This window comes from Sebastes fasciatus, chromosome 7, assembly GCF_043250625.1.
Source record: "Sebastes fasciatus isolate fSebFas1 chromosome 7, fSebFas1.pri, whole genome shotgun sequence".
Taxonomy (NCBI): Eukaryota; Metazoa; Chordata; class Actinopteri; order Perciformes; family Sebastidae; genus Sebastes; species Sebastes fasciatus.
In genome coordinates this window covers 6,834,167-6,847,262 of record NC_133801.1, presented here as the reverse complement: position 1 = coordinate 6,847,262, position 13,096 = coordinate 6,834,167, and the positions used below count along the sequence as shown (strand labels likewise).

The 13,096-nt window shown below is 39.0% G+C and overlaps 1 protein-coding gene and 2 long non-coding RNA genes across 3 annotated transcripts in view; 1 reads left to right on the top strand and 2 right to left on the bottom strand.

Moving 5' to 3' along the window:
- LOC141771234 (uncharacterized) overlaps positions 1–13,096 on the bottom strand; it is a 174,379-nt gene that overhangs the window by 93,661 nt on the left and 67,622 nt on the right. The window lies entirely within an intron of this gene.
- Positions 9,083–11,454, bottom strand: LOC141771227 (uncharacterized). The gene is made up of 3 exons (XR_012594696.1): positions 11,324–11,454; positions 10,472–10,612; positions 9,083–9,308 (listed from the first exon to the last, which is right to left on the bottom strand). It is a non-coding gene; the product is annotated as an uncharacterized LOC141771227 (long non-coding RNA).
- The window catches only part of pxylp1 (2-phosphoxylose phosphatase 1), a 26,202-nt gene continuing 24,466 nt past the window's right edge, over positions 11,361–13,096 (top strand). The window contains exon 1 of the mRNA XM_074641261.1: positions 11,361–11,496. The gene's annotated coding sequence lies outside the window, so the exon portion shown is untranslated. The remainder of the gene's footprint in view (positions 11,497–13,096) is intronic.

Genomic DNA, 13,096 nt, shown 5'->3' with positions numbered 1-13,096 from the left:
GCACTAGCCTCTCTCATGGAACTATGTTACGCAACACTACTGCATTTGGAAGGAATCAGTATGTTTTTAAAAGAAAGGGCCGATTGTGGCAGCCTGTAGCCTGAAGTTTATGTTTGCACGCATGATATGATGAATTTAGACTCGGCGAAGTTGCTACACACAGACTAATTTGACCTCAGTCCATTTCGGTATATATGACCCAGATATTTCATACAGAGCTTCTTTGTACATTTGCAATGGGCAACTATATATACTGTATATATGTGTGTGTGTGCATAAGAGAAAAAGAAACAGGGGGGTGAATTGAGCCTTGAGACTCAAACGTACACAGAAAATGAGGTTTTCCAATTTGGATAACAGAATAAAATCCATACGCCACTTAATTTCATAATTACGGATGCAATTTAACCAGGCCGGATCATGTGCCACAGTTTCTCGTGTAATCACGTTACTGTCTGACTGTATTACAGGAAAAACAAGGCACGAGAGTGAGTCTGCTGCAGGTCAACGACCCAGACTTGTTTATGTGTTCTGGAACAATCTGATTCTTTGCTCATATAAATGCTGCAGTAGAACTATTACATCATCTTCGTCGTAGATCAACATTAATGCACATGATGCACATTCATCTTCATGAAACATTCATAAAAAGCAAGTAAATAGTTAAACCCAGAGCAATGACTTTATAGCTCATCTACTGCTCCCTGAAACTTCTGTAGAGAAAAGGCCATTTACCTTTTGTAACATATGCCCCTTTTGTTAACATAAAATCTAAACCCAATACTTACATTCAACCTTCAAAGAAACACTACATAGCTGACTGTCTTTGAATCCAATTTGCAGTGGCTGCAAAATTCTGATATTTATTTGTGTTTTGCATATTTTCCTGCGCTACATATGCCACGTATGTTTGTGATTTGAGGTGTAACAAGACTAAGAATCTACAGCCACCTGAGCGGCTCTGTTAGGCAGGTATGCTTTACACTACATGTTAGCATTCACCCATTCACACACATTCATACACTGATGGCAGAGGCTGTAATACAAGGTGCCAACCTGCCCATCAGGATCTAATGTAAATACTCATTCACACACCGATGGCACAGCCTTTTTGAGCAATTTCAGGTTCAGTATCTTGCCCAAGGACACTTTGACATGTGGACTGGAGGAGCCGGGGATCGTACCACCAACCTTTCGATTGGTGGAAAACCTGCTCTACTTCTGAGCCACAGCCACTGTGGTGCCTTGAGCTAACTGCTAACATCCTGGTGTCAATCAGGTCATACTTCCCATGCTCAGTTTAGCGTATTAGCATACTAATGTTTGCTAATTAACACTGAACACAAAGTGCAGCTGAAGTTGATGGGAATGTCATTCGTTTTGCAAGTATTTTGTCATAAACCGAAGTAGTGAACAAAAATACATTTTGACCTGATTATGGTGCTGGATGAGAAATTAAGGAATCACTAAAGTCATTAGGATTCATCCTTTGGGCACCATGGACATCTGTACCAAATTTCAAGGCAAACCATATAATAGTTGTTGAGACATTTCACTAACAGCCAAAAAGGTCAATCTGTTGGTAATGCTAAAATCATAAAAAATAAATTGGGTTCATCCATGGCAATCCATGTAGTAGTTCTTGAGATATTTTCATCTGGACCAAAGTGGTGGGTTGACGAACCAAGCAACCAGCACACACTGCCATCCCTGGAGCAACGCTGCCTTAGAACCTCTTTGGCCTGATGTTCCCTGGATCGCGTGCAAACTAATGATGAGCCTGTCCAGCCAATATCCTCTGCATACTTCCTAAACCATCCGCTCTACAACCACTACTCTAATGCTCTAATACAGTAAGGTAGTTAAACTGTGATTCTCTCTGTGTGGGTTCTTATTACTACCGTTATGCAACCGGGCCTGCTCTCACAGCCAGGCTCTTTATTGGGAAATCTTTGAAAAGTGCACTTGAAACAAGGAAAAGGCTTGTTGTGTCTCTTCAAACCAACAAGAGTGGGCAGTTCAACCATTTTCAGGGTACTGGGTATACTGTAGGCTGGAGACAGTGAGTAATTGTTATACCGGTCTTTGCTTTCTTAAATGTAAGCAGTTTGATTCACACCAACAATGTTGGGAGTGAAGCATTGGGCATTTGATGATAGCAACATTTTACCATGTCCATTATGCTTTAAATGTGATTTGTTGTGTGACTTCTACCAAAATCGCTTGCCTGGTAAAAAAAATCTGTCTTTGCACCAGTTATTTGTGAGTCTGCAAAATTTGCAATACTGGGAAAAGGACTTGTTATTTATGAGAGAAATGGCAACATGAACTCTGTGTACACATGAATTGTGGGTGTCTGTTTGCGAAATAAATTTATTTTTGGTCTGTTTGCTTGGTGTTTGTTTTGGCCGTGGAGGAAGAGGCCAACATCTTGGTGTCTTCTGTGCAGACCTGTCTGGAAATAGTCAAATAAAATGTTAGTCTGAACTTTGAGAGCAAACATACCTTCAGGGGGTTTTGGTTGGCCTCTGAGAACGAACTTTAGCAGCAAAAGCATGTTTTGGACACGCTGTACTTATCAGCATCACGTTATCTGTTGTTGTTTTTTAAAAAATGGGAATGCTTAACATCATTGCTTGCAAACGCTCAAAGCAATACTATGTCACTATTGAAAGAAGAAATAACAAATTCTTCCTCTTACAGATGAAATCTTGAATTCATAAGAAATAAAACACACTATTAACTCTCTTAATTCAATACACAACAGGCTTTTGCTGCTACAGCCTTACCTGATCCGGTATGACCAGTACGTTATGGTGACTAATATTAGCTTTAGCTAATTAATACTGTATATATCAGACATTACTGATTCAGTTCAATGACTGTATGACTCTTCTCTACTTGTGCTACTGTTAGTTTTTAGCATTATTGTAGCCACAGTTGTCACTGATGAGCAAAAGTTATGTATTCTTGCCTTAATATTTTTGTTGCATGCCATTTTCAACAGTTTATTTTGACAAGGAATTAAAAAAAAAATCGTTTGGCTTCAAAAGAAAAAAGTCAGCAGCAGTTGCACATGTAAACTTGTAAACACAGCTGACAGTGTGTGTGTCCCTTTGAGTCAAACAGTCAAACATGGAGGTTCCTGTCTCCTCTATATTAGGGATAGATGGTGAATGTGTAGCCGTGTGCCCACCATATTAGGGTGCTCCCTTATTTAGGAAATTGATTTGGGGAATCCCTCACTGTGAAGTCATCCCTGGCAAGATATATGTGTCACAGTCACCATATTAGGAGACTAGTTTGTATACACTTTGCTTTGTCAATTTACAATTATTCCAAAGGACTCAGTGAATGAATTTTGGCAGACATCAAGATATTTTTCAGTACTCAAAGACCCACAAAATCACATATTTGGCACAACGTACAGCACTTTCAATAGACTAAATGTGTGAATTTTCTTGTTATATTTCATTTTTCTGACGTATGGTTAGAAATGCTGAGGAGAGAAAAAAAGAACACGTTCATTGGAACATGTGGTAGGTCAACACAGCATCAATGATCAACCATTGTTTGACCATCTGGGCTACTGAACTTTTTACTTTGTCGAAAAAAAACAAAAAACCCAACAGCACAACCTAAACTCATGGTTGAGTGTTTATGCACGTTTATTTCCAATGATGCATACAAGTAATTATTTGGCATTCTTGTCATGAACTCTTGTGTTTTGTTGTCAGGAGAAAAGACCTGTGCTTTTTTTTTTGTGTACGCAAGTGGAATCTAGGAAAAAAGCAGTTAAACTTTAACCAGTTTCAGGGCACATGGGTTTATTTGTTTGGCACATGTGACAGTGGAGCAGCCAGTTATTAAAGAGACACCCATGCTCTGCTCACATGTGCCCTGGCATTATACTGTACCCAACCGGGTCCACTTTTCATTCACATGGTTCTCTCTTTTTGCCTTCTTTGATGGTACACTCTCTCTACTTTTATGAACAGCACAAACTCACTGCAGATATTTAGAAGCTGATCTGTGACCTGTGTGGTGTTTCAAAACAGTTAGTTGAGAGGAAATAAGAAAGTGTGAATAAAGAGCTGTTTCAGTGGAGTAACAGGTTCTGAAAGCAGACTGAAAAGGTTAAAAAAGATTACTGTTAAATATGTGGGCTGAAAGTCACCGAGACACAACTGTTTCTATTACTTTTTAAAAGAATGGAGGGTTAGAGACTGGTCGATGTGGAGGTTTAACCACAGCAATCTTAAAGCTAGTTGGAACAACGCCAATCCTAAGTTATACATTTACAATATTCAGCATAGTACAATATTTCCCTTTAAATCTTAGTGGAGTAAAGTAGCAGAAATATTTCTACGAAGACCCCTACATCGTTGTATATTCTATGTAGCCTATTGTTAGTACAACACTTGAAATGTTGTTACTTTCCACCACAAAGTCCATATTCAAGTTTATGATCCGTTCATTTCTTCTGTAGCCTGCAGGCTTAGCATTATTGATCAAAAAATCAGTTTAATGTTCACCATCTCTTGATTAACTTTTTAATGAAACAGCCCCAACTTTTTAAATTTCCAAGCATTAACCTTTTACCACCCATTTTACTGTTAATAGGAGGTTAGCACAGTTTACAATTTTCATGAACTGCTACTATGAAAGTTGAATGCACATGTAATTTATGTATTAATAGATTAGACTCTCATCATTGTAGTCATTCTCTAAAATAATTCCCTGTAATAAAAAAAAATCAAGGTACAATTAACAGCCACGCTCGCGGCTGTAAGTACACATAGCAAAAGTTATGTATTATGCAAAAGTTATGTAGTTATGCAAAAGTTCGGTGCTTTGAGCTAAATGCTGACGTCAGCATGCTAACAAGCTCACAGTGGCGATGCTAACATGCTGACGTTAAGCAGGTATAATGTTTACCATGTTCACCATCTTACTTTAGCATGCATTTGCTAATTAGCACTAAAAGCAAAGTATAGCTGAGGCTGATGGGAATGTCATTAGTTTTGCAGGTATTTGGGCATTTAATATAAGTAGTAGGAGCATTGCTGACCCATCAATTTAATGATGTGGTAATGTCATGTTACTTTGTGGAAGTGAAAGTAAACAACCAAGGAGATTCTCTGTTGCAGAAAACGACAGTGAAAGATAGTAGGACAACAAATATGTGGTTTTATAAACTCCTCCATTCATATACTGAGAGTTGCAACTCGGGACTATGTGAAAGAGAATCAAGGAAGCTACCGGGCATGCACTCGCTGCAGGCTGTTAGATACAAATCTCATGACGTTCACACCCACGCACAAATGTGGCTGCCGAGCATTATTTGGATTCTCTCAAAATTATATCAACACAGCATTAGCATTGGATTGCACTCACAATTTACTTTCTAAAGGGCACGCTTTGGGATGTGATGCAAACATATTACACAGTCTTCCACATGGCAACAAAAACAAATACACACCCACACGCACAGACATGCCATTCCTAAATGAGCCACACCATCCCTGTCATCCCTGTCCCATGACTTCTATTAGTGCAGAGTGGCGTTGAAGGAAAAAGGGCACGTTAAGTGGTTGCACGTTCAGCAGCTCGGCTCATATGACTGCCGTACCTTCAGGTATTACTGCAGCGGAGGAGGGAGGAGGCTGGAGACAATGATCCACTGAAGGCCTGAGCTCTGGGATGCCTGATTCAATCAGCAATAATCACAAACTTAGCTAAGCTGTTCCGGTATACTCTTCTGCAGCAAATGTCACATTGGGGCCAATTAGGGGGAATGTAATTTTCTTCAAATGAAGAATCACGCGACAAGACTGAAATGCAGTCTTGAAGCTCTCACGGCTGTGACTATTTCACCTCCTACAAGGGCTTTCTTATATCAGGATGCTTAGTAGTTGTAGTCAAATCAATAGAGCACATTTCAGAATAAATGTTGCAGCGGATAAAGTTTCAGAATGACATGGAGGCAACAAAATGGGAGTAGAATTCAAGAAATTGTCTGACATTTTGAATGCCCTTAATTGCAGAGAGTTAGATGAGAAGATCGATACCATTCTAGTATCTGTCCGTTTATTATGATATTAGAGCCAGCAGACAGTTAGCTTATCATACTGCCTGGCTCTGTCCAAAGGTAACAAAATCAGCTTATCATCACCTCTAAAGCTCACTGATTAAAACGTTATATTTCATTTGTTCAATCCGTACAAAAAACTAAATCGTCAAATTGTGGTTTTAGCCACACTACCTGTTTCCTTTATGCTAAGCTAAGGTGCTTGCTATCATAGACTGAACATAAGAAGTGGACATAGCCACCGTGAGGTCACCCATTGGTTTGTGGACTGCAGTTTTGAGGCCTCGAGTTCGGCATTCAGGCCGTCGCCATCTTGGTGTTTGGCTATTGTGACATGAGAGGGCGGAGCTAAGTACAACCAAATGCTGAATAAGACATTATTAGGCCACCACAATTAACTTTCATGAAGTGAAAACACACTGTGAAAGGGTTAAAGTTGTAAGACGAAAACATGGACAACTCTCAGACCAGACAATGCTGAGGTAGTGACCTGTCAATCACAAGGTAGCCACGCCCTAAAGCATCCCCTGCTTTATGGTCTATTTGACTCTAAATGGGACCATAATTTACTAAATGAACATCATGCTGTATTGAAGAAGACTTGAAACTAGTGATTGAGACCATAAACTCATGTTTACAATGTTTACTGAGGTAATAAATCAAGTGAGAAGTAGACTCATTTTCTCATAGACTTCTATATAATCAGACTTCTTTTTGCAACCAGAGGAGTCGCCCCCTGCTGGCTGTTAGAGAGAAAGCAGGTTTAAGACACTTCAAAAATATTGGCTTCACTTTTCAGACCCAGAGTTGCCCGCTGGTTGCTATAGCTTTATATTAATCAGATTTAGAGGCTAGCTGGTGAACATAGTGGAGCATTTAGCAGCTAAAGAGCCAGATATTTCCTTTAGGAGTTGGAGCTAACAGAGAGAGGATATTGGACATTCATCAGGTGGACAGAAACACGACTTCGAATGAATGTTAATGTTGCTTTAACAGCTGGATGTGCAAATAAGCAACTGTTCCCTAACAAGTTCACCAGCTTAAAAGGTGATAATATGTCAGTGTTGTGCTCGCGGCTTGTTTCTGCCCCCGAGCGGTTAAAAAGGCTCCATGACAGAATACAAAAGAAGCAGATAACTGCTCAGATGAGTTTGTCTGCAGGATCCATCAGACAGTATCTGGGCTCGCAGCCCAACACTCTGCTGCTCTGCATCAATAATGTTCAGCCAACAAATTGTGCTAATGAGAAGCTTTTTGCAGACCAGGAGCTGATTTTTAGTAAATCAGCAGGACTTCACTGAACGTAAAGCGCTGAATCAAGTTGCTTTTCGGAGTAAACGTTCAGAAAAGAGAAAATAAGGCTTTGAGTGATGAAATGTTGTCAGAATTTAAACAAACAAGAGTGTGATTTATATTTTTCTTACATTTTTCACTGTCAAAACTCATCCATATCTCCTGCTGGTGATGTCAGAAATAATTTTGAAAATATAAAATTTACTGTTGTAAACTGATACAAATGAAAACAAACACATCCAGTAATGAATTGAGTGATGGTGTGCGTATCAGCAGACTATGGACGGAAAATGTTGAAATGTAAAATGGACTTTGGCATCCATTTAGCTGTGATGCAGCCAGGTGAGCTGACTAACACTGTGTTATTCTGTTGCTAACCGAGCACCATTATAAGCTTGTTAGTCACGTCTGGGTGTCTCGCTCTGACTGAGGCTGAATGGGAATAAACTCAGTGCCTCTTTGCTAACCACATGAGCAGACTGTGGTGTGCTGCAGGCAGGATGACACTGATATAGCAGCCAGACGGCAGCCCTGCAGGACTGTCTGCGGTAGTATGGAGAGGATCAGGCTCTTAACTTTATTCCACTCATCTCATCTTCACAACCAAAACTTTAAAGCTGCACATTTGACTGCAAGGTATTTCAAAACAAACTAAACTTCCATAAAATCATCAGTAACATCACTAAAATCTAGATAAAGATACAGATATTTGACTCTAGTGATCTTTGTTATTTAAATAATTCCTCATCATCCTGACTATTTGAAGCTCCTTATAGGAGCACAACAATGTACGCTGCTACCTGACAATGAAGAGCTGAAAGCAACACACAGATTTTTGTTGGGATTGTCTCATTTTTTGCCAACGAAAACTTATTTCATCAGAATAATTTGAAAGATATTACAATCACATAAAAACTCAACACAAAGGAGACATTTCAACCAGAATATATGTTGAGTATCAAACACAGGCGTCCTCTAAGCTTAAAATGTGGCTGCAAGTTTGTAGTTTGCTCCATAATAAAGAATGAAGGTGTTTGGTCAGCTTGAATTTATGTCATGTATAAACCACCTGTAGCACAATCCACCTGATTCTACAGTACTTTAACAGTAATTTGCAATTGCTTAAGTAAAAATACAAATACTACTCTGTAACAATACTCTATTAAAAAGTAAAAATCCTGCAATCGAGGCGAAATTGTTCTGTGAGGGTTATATTCTTATTTATTATACCATTGCATTAATATCTAAAATGCATTTTAATGTTGTAGTTGGCCGAGGTGGAGCTGATTCTAGCTATTTCTATACTATTGGGTGGTTTAAATTAAGCCTACTGTATAACAATGCATCATATTTCACATACTCATAAAGTGACTACAGCTGTCAAATAAATGTAGTAGAGTAGAAGTAGAATAAAATTAAAATACTTAAGTAAAGTACCGGGAACAGTACTTACAGTACTCATGTAAATGTAGTTATTTTCCACCACTGACATCACCAGGAAATATTAAATATATCACAATATATTAGCATATGTTTTGAGGCTGTTCATCAGGAATTTTGTGCAGAAACACAACAGCAATCATTTAATAAAATTAAAACTATAAAATCAATGTTTGAGTGTGTTTGAGTTCCTTTGTCAGTGAATACAAAAAAAAATTGTGAATCTAAATTTTTGTTAAAAGTGAAAGTGACTCAGTGACATTCATGCTGTTTGTAAAAGGAAGAAGAAAACAGCTCTCAGCGATGTCTGATACTGAAAAAAGGAAAACTGAACTGAGAAATTGCAACTGAAGACAAACATAACTGGAGAGTTTATTTAGTAGAATAAATGCCATGCCTGCAGGGTTCCTTACTTCCTCCTTTATATAAACGTCCTCTTCTTTACTTTGTGCAGGATCAGCAGCTTAATCTTGCTTCATCCTTCCTGCAAACAACAATTTGCCTCTTTTTTAAATCTTCACATCATGTATGAAAATATTTATTTGTGTTGGTAAATGTATTTCCCGTCCACGAATTCAGGTGGCATGGACAGATATGTAAGAATAATAATGGGAAAAAAAACAGCGTCCTTTTACTTTTGTGTTATCAGCTGATTTCATTTCTTGTTGATCCAATATGACAATATAAAAGGTTTTCCCAGGAGTGCCAATAACTTGTGATTATAATCAGTCAGTGGCTATATGAACGTTTTTCCCTCTCAGCCTCCACAAGGTCATATCAGTGAAGAACAGATAGCGTCATGGCAGGAGAATGTACAGAGGATATCATCTCTCATGCTACTGTGAACAACAGACGGGCTTCAGGTTGTCACATGGCGCCCTCTGTGTTCAGACTGTGAAATAGTAATCCTGTTCTCGAACATTAGAGCTTTAATACACCAGATGTTGTTATACATCTGCTGGTTTGCGGATGGCATAAACATGCATGCTGCTGCTGACAGCTGTGGGAAGGAAAACAATGACAGCAACATGTACATGAAAAGATTTAAAGTACATTCACTTCAAAACACCCAAACTATCCCTTTAAATACAGTCAGCTAGTTGTGCATCATTGGGACAATTCCAGTGTTATGGTCTCCTATTTACCATACTCATAAGCACACAAATAGCATTGTTGAGGCAATTTGCATTTCTACTTGGGAAATCTTCAAACCTCAATGATCACTAATAAATGTCGATAATACATAGCAATATGTGTGCAGTATGGGTGTTACATTACATAGAATTACCTATTTACTGTCAAAATAATTTATAGCATTTCGTCATCATGAATCAAGAATTATATATTTTTGAGTTTTTCAATAAAGTTTGATGTATTCTTGGTTTAATATCACGCTACAGCCATAATCTGTTAATTATTTTTTTTAAATGGAAATAAAATAAAAAATAGAAATTGGAAGACACTTTTTTTACTCGGTTCCCAGGAGGATATATATAGATATAGATCATCCCAATATAAGAGAAATAAGCATAATTGTATCATGGATGGACAATGAGAATAAAGAAAATAGAACCACATTCACCAAAATGTTACTGTGTTACAGAGTCTATTTTGTTGTCATTTAAAATCAGAAGCATTTGAACACACCACATCTAATAGTTGCAGCGAGGAGGCCTTGAAGGCAACATGTGCATTGCTGTGTCTGGTCCAGCAGATGGGGCAGTGAGGTTGGGCTTCTGGCTGAGCTGGCTGTCCACAAATCAGCCTCAGACATCGGCTTTTCCAAACCTGTCAAGTTAGAAAGAGAAAGCTGAAGTGGTACCGGAAATCTATACATTTTGATTCCAAAATAAAAGCACATTTAGTCACATCTAACGTGTCTTTTTATCAACACAAAACACACAATATGCATTTCTATTCCTACACCTGAGAATCACCTACAGCTGGCTCAGTGTGTTTAGCCTTGGAGGTCGATATGGTTGCCACCAGTAGTGTAATGCAATGAAGTAATAATACGATTATGTATGTTTATATGTTTATATATATATATATATAAATGTTTATATATATATATATATATAAACATTTATTTATATATAAACATTTATATATATATATATATAAACATTTATACATATATATGTGTATAAACATTAATATATAAACATTAATATATGTGTGTGTGTGTGTGTATAAACATTTATATATAAACATTTATATATATATATATATAAATGTTTATATATAAATATATATAAACATATAAACATATAATAGTAAAAAAAATCAAATCTCATCCACTGCATCACTGGCCATCAAAATTATATATATATATATAATAACATATAATTAATATATAATTTTATAAATTATATATATATAAATATATATATATGTGTGTTTTTTACAATTTAAAAGGCCATCTTTGAAAATATTACTCTGCACCCCATATGTAAATATGCAAAACGTGGCAGCGTATTCATGTTGCAGCTATTTTACTTTGAAAGTCGTCACCGGAAGTGCTGCTGCGTATGACGTGTAACTTGACGCCGGTTCTCCGCCGCTGTGTCGGCAGTCAGTCTGTCGTCCCTCCGATGGTCTCAACTGAGAAACCGAAGCGCTGGTCCTGGATTCAAACTGTTTAACCCGGTGGTGTGACTCGGTTCCTGCAGGTAGGACAACATGTGTTTAGTGGATCATTGTGGACGCTCAGATGTGTGTATTATGGTGTTTGTTGGTGTGTGATCGTCTTCTAGTGGTGAGTAGTACCGACTGTTGAAGAGGCAGTTTAACGTGTTGAAGAGCAACACAAAGCTACACATCACCACGGTAACAACACGTCTCTCTGGAGACCGGCAACACGAGCAACAAGTACAGAGAGATAAAGTTAGGAGAAGTCCACAATAACGTACACTTGCTCTCTATGTGCTGTGTCTCTCTATAAGCCAGTCAGTCAGTGGGTTGTTGTTAGCTAACCTACCAGATTAATGACTGTTAGTAACTAACTAGTGATGGGAATTCAGGCTCTTTTTAGTGATCCAGATCATTTGGCTCAGCTCACCAAGAAGAGCCGGCTCTTTCGGCTCGTTTTTACCACCTCTGCCTTTTATAATTCAGCTAAATTTAGCTTTAGCTGTTTTGACCTATGATTAGTATGTGTGCACATATATCACTTAAAGGGACTGTGTGTAAAAATCAGAAATGCTTATTAACAGCGACACTTGTAGCCGTTAAGTCAACGAAAGTCAATCGGGCTCGCGCTTGCTCGCTCTAAATAAACATGAACGAGCATCGCTCAAAACAATGAGGCGACACACGTCAGCTAAAAGCACAATATCACTCTATATTTCACCTGCTTGGCAGTAATGTTAGCTGACCAGACGAAGGTCTCTCCATGAATCAATGCTGATCCTAGTGTTGGCTTTTCCTGCCTCAGCCTCCCGACCGTGGTCGGAGGGAACAGGGGAGACACCGGAGTTTTGGTCGGAGACGATAACGTTTCTTGCTGCGGAGCCCCGTCACTTCACAAGACACGGGAAACCTCTGTTGGTCTGGAGGAGCTGCAGCATTTATTTCTGCACAAACGTCCACTGTACATTCACTAGATATTCTCAGAGCTACAACGTCTTCTGCAGTGTGTTGTGTGCGCGCATGAACGTGAGGTGGAGCAAGCTGAGTGAAGGCAGGCAGGCAGAGGAGCAGAGGAGCAGAGTACAGCAGAGACTCCGGCCCTGGAGACCAAAGCTACGGTCTCCCCCGCGTCCTCCGACCGCGGCCAACACTGTTTAACAAGACGGGCTTCACTAAATAGAACTTTGAGGTTTTGGTGCTTCCGTGTAGTTTGTGTTGGAGTCTGAGTCTGAGCGAGCGTGCAAACGCGAGCGCGCATGGGAAACCGACCCGGTAGATTTATACATGTAAAAAGTTACAAACAGTCCCTTTAAATTATTCAATATAGTTATACTAAACCTTATAATTTCCAGAATACCATAATTTTGCATGCTGCTTCGTTTCCGACTGTCACTCATCTTGTCTGTTATTCGCGCACCGCACCGCACTCCTCTCTCTTTCTCTCCTCCTCTTCCTCCTGCTCTGTACCTGTAGACCGTCAGCGCACCACGCATCCCCGCTCCTCCCTGCTTGATGGTATGATCCTTGTCTGTCATCACCTGATTGGTCGCACGGATGTCATTAACACAACATTCAGTCACAGTCAGTGCATGGAGTGCCCGTGGCGCGGAGAAGATCATCATATCAGTCTGCCTTGAATTA